Genomic DNA, 4631 nt, shown 5'->3' with positions numbered 1-4631 from the left:
CAGGCAGCATGGCTTGTGGGGATGGCACGGGTGGGTCAGTATTCTGCTCTGTCATACAGGGGTTGATATCAGTTGAGGTGGAACTCATTCAATGGCCCCTGCCAGCAACAAACACTTCTGGCCATTACATTGTCTCCTGTCAACTTGCGAAGGGGTGGAGTCTAGCCTGTAATCAGGCTGGATGACCTCATTTGGAGGCGCCACGGAAACAAATAGCTCAATGGATGCCAGACGCCCTCTCTCTCTCTGCTTCATATTCCTGATGACCAGACACATGGAGCTACTCTAGAGCCGTGGAGCTGGAGGAGCCACGTGGAGACCCCTGCCAGCGCTGAGATGCCTCTGTCATCACTGGATCCACAAGACTTTACACCCACTGGCCTGTGATCTTCCTGCACTTGGTGTCATTGCATGTGTTTCATGAATCTGAAGAGGAATATATAGATTGGTACAGTGAACCCTCGTTTATCGCGGTTAATCAGTTCTAGACCCTACCGTGATAAATGAAATTCTGCGAAGTAGGATTCCTTATTTGTAAATCAAATATTTTCGTAGTTAGAGCATAGAGGACATGAAAAAACACCCTTTAGTCACCATTACACTCGTATTACCCAATTTATTAAACGAAAAAGGGAAAATACAGTAAAACATTTTGGACGTTACAATTATCATTTATTATTTATTATATTATTTATGGCATCAAGCGTGTACAGTATGAGCCAATCAGTGGCAGTAATGACAGAGCATGCGCTGTTACGCAAAAACCGCGATAGAGTGAAGCCGCGGAAGTCGAAGTGCGAAGTGGCGAGGGTTCACTGTATTGGATATATAGGCTAATATCGAACTTATGGATTTGATCCAGACCAGGCTGGGATGTTTTCTTAATATACAATTGCTCTTTGATTTAAAGTCCTCTCACATACATGAGTGTCTGTGAATTTGTTTCTCTAGTCAACCCAGACTCACACGCTTCATAATGAAATCCTAAGATAAGTACTTTTGTGGCCGTCTTCTTTCACGTACTGTATTTTTGAAGTTATCGGCGTTGCGGCAATCGCCAGGACCTGGTCTCTCTGTGGTTGAGATCCTATTGAAGTTCTGTGCCACATCCTGTCTGTCCATCATCCTCCCGCTATGCACACTTCAGCTGTTTTCTCCTTTGGGCAATTGCCGGGACAGGACTACGGTGAACATTAGCATAAGTGTGTCTGTTTGAATACCTCGTTCAAAATTTTGGGTCTATGCCTGGTTCATATGGCCATTTTCTATTTAGCTGTGTAGATCATCACTTTCCACAATGGCTGCACCATTTTTACATTCCCTCCAGCCATGAACAAGAACACCAGTTTCTCCACCTCCCGACAACACTCATTATTTCATATAGGTTAGCCATCTTACTCATGGCTGTTTCCTGAGGACCGGAGCCAGCACTGATTCATAGCAACACTTCACGAACAACAGGACGAAAGCCCCGCCCAGTCTGAGCCATCCTTCATGTGGTGCGTTTGTGCCTACTGCTATAGCCACTGTGTCCACCCATCTTGCCAAGAGCCCTCCTCTTTCCTCTGATGCTTTATGTAGCTGAGTAGGAAAGCCTCCTCCCGTGCTGGGCCTTCACAAACACGCGGCCAAAGTAATTGCAAGGCGGTCTCTCCATCCTCGCTCCCAACGAGCATCCTGGCCCTGCCTCCAAGTCAGGTGTGTCTGCTTTCCTGGCAGTGCACAGACTTTCGGTAATCTCTGTCAACACACTCGTGACAATGCACCAGCTCTCCTGGGATCCTCCGTGTTCGTCGTTCAGTTTCCACATGGGGACTAGATGCCTCAAGCTTGGGTCTCCACTCCATGTGCCCCCCTTCACCTTGGTATGGTTTTGTTCTGGGTTTTAGATGCCTGATACATGATCCCATGGACACCTCATGATCACACAGGCTGCTGTGCTTCTTCCATGTGGGTTTTATTGCTTCTGAGGTAGATGACTGCTTGTTTATCTTCAAGCCTTTAAGACCCCAGATGCTATATCTTTGGAAAGCCACCAGGCACCATCAGCTTTCTTCCCCACATTTGCTTATGGACCCATTTTGTCTTCAGCAATCTTGTCGGGAAGGTGAGCATCACAGAATGTCAGATTGTTAGAACAAAGTGTTCTTGTGTTAAGGGAGTATTTGAGTTGAGGGCCAATGTACATCTGCAACCTTAATTCGTAACATATAGATATCAGACTCTACTGGAAAACGCTCATAAAGGCAAAAAAAAAAAAGACCTGGAACTATTTATAGGCTTTTCCATTTTTCTCAGTGGTTTTCTTTTTGTTTTTGTTATTTTGTTCTTGCTTTATGCTGTTGTTGTTTTGTTGGTTTTGGCTTCCTTTGTTGTTTTATTTGGCTTTGCCTGGTTTCTTCACTTATTAATATATCTGCATGTCTATCTAGATAAGACAGGAAGGATAAATAATTCAGAGATGAAAAGAACAGTACCAATGGTCCAGGGGGGTACGTGAGAAGGGAAGGTGGGAGAAAGGAAGGGGGTGGGGAGAACCAACCCAGGGACAAGGGAACAACAAGTGAACTAACATCTATGGAAGGAGGGTCATAGGATGCCTAGTGGGGCTCAAACAAGGGCAACGTAGCAGTGAGGAGTTACTAAATCCGAATGAAGTCCCAACATGATAGTAGACAAGAGGGGAGTAAAATAGAGGAAAGAACCAGGAGGCAAAGGACATTTATAGAGGCCTAAATACAGGCATGTACATATGTAAATACACATGTAACGAGAGGGGAGTAGAGCTATGTAATCACCCCTTGTTAATAACGCTTCCTCCCATCCTGATGACGTGTTCTTCACATAGTCCAGCTTCTCAGGTGGTTTGCTCAGCACGCAGATCGAATGAGCATGGTGATGGAAGGCTGTAACCCCGATGCACACCTTTCCTGAGCTAAAACTATGAATTATGGCCTCGTTCTGTTGAGGCGACTGCCTCTTGGTCCATGTAGAGGTTCCACGCAAGCAGATGGAAGGTGCACTGAGCAGGCCCTGTGGGTCCACCTCCATGTCCAGTGGGTAGTGTGAGGTTCTCTCTCTGGAGCGGTGTCTACAGTCATTTGAGAGCCCATCTTCACTGGGAGCCCTGGGTCACGAGCCATGGCTGAGGAGGGTGGCAGCGTCTGCAACAGCGGTTGTGGGAGCAGGTCTAAAACAGCAGAGTCCTCCAAGCGTGCTGCTCAACGTGGCCAAACATCTTCAAGGGCAGGGTTACCACGACTGGGCACCAGTGAGGTCCCTCAAGAGTGCCTAGCCCAAGGGGTGCCAGCAGAAGTCCTGGCAGGGATCTTGCCTGCCCTTGTCATGCCAGGCAGTGAGTGTCAGGTGTGCTGCTGCTGGGGGGCCTGGCTGCCGGTGGCCCAGATATGTCGATGAACGCCAGGGAACTTGCCAAGTTACCTCCTGGAGCCGGCAGCTCTGGACAATGCGGGCACATGCTCTCTGCAGAGATCCCTTCAGGGGGAGCCTGGAGCTGCTCTTGGCTGGGTGATGACATCACCAGAGGGGACACGTTAGGCTGTCCTCTCTCCTCCCTTGGTCACGGGGTGGGGCGTGGGGGGGGGGGGCAGAAGTGCCTGGGGATCTCTGGCAGCGAGAGGGGAGGCAGAACGACGTGTTTCACTAAGGACCTTAGCAGACGCTGCGCTCATCGTTCTACGGCCTGACTCTGGGGGCTTACTGGGTTAGGAGTTGGAATGCTCATGGCAGAGTCAGCAGTTCAAAACCACCAGCTTTCCCAAGAAATAAAACGAGGCTTTCCACGCCTCTGAAAATGCACAGACTTGGAAACCCGCAGGGACAGTTCCACCCTGTCCTAGCGGGTCTTTGTGAGTCTGAAGGGATCAGAAGGCAGGGGTATTTTTGTTTGCTTGAGTCCCCGCTGGGGGCTCCACACCATCAACTTACTGGAGGGGTGGCACCCTTGTTGTCTAAATTACCTTCTCCATTTCATTTAGTTGTGGTCTAATACCCAGTGCAATGGCTACACGGTGTGATGTAGGCACACACCCACACATACCTATATATGTATGCGCTCACACACATACGTGTATGTGTGTACACACAGGAATCACCCCTGAATGTCCACTCTGTGTCCTGTGAAGAAGGACAGTATGTGACTCGGATGCTTTGTAACATCCTGTTCTTAGCAAACCAAACTCTGCCATTGCGTCGGCTCTAACTCCCAGTGACCTTGTGTAGCTCATTATGGGAGCAGGGAGCCACATCTTTCTCCCGGGGAGTGGATGATGGTTTCAAACTGCTGACCTTGCAGTGAGCAGCCCAACATGTGACCACTTTGCTACCAGGACTCCTCACTTAGCAGACACACATGCCTGACCACTCATCCAGCAGGGGCAATGGCTGATCTCCACCTTGATGCTGTTTAATCATCAAAGCTGCTCCTTCCACTCTGGCTGCCCCAGTGTCACTAGCGCCCGCGTTGCTGCGTTTGCAGCCAGGATGCCCTTCAAGCGGATAGTCTCCGAAGACAGCGGAGCAGCGATCCAACACACAGCACAGCATCGGGGAGCAGCGATCCAACACACAGCACAGCATCGGGGAGCAGCGATCCAACACACAGCACAGCA

This window comes from Echinops telfairi, unplaced genomic scaffold (genome assembly GCF_000313985.2).
Source record: "Echinops telfairi isolate 266 unplaced genomic scaffold, ASM31398v2 ScPeMD7_3533;HRSCAF=4204_0, whole genome shotgun sequence".
Classification (NCBI taxonomy): domain Eukaryota; kingdom Metazoa; phylum Chordata; class Mammalia; order Afrosoricida; family Tenrecidae; genus Echinops; species Echinops telfairi.
Note: the sequence above shows the minus strand (reverse complement) of the source record.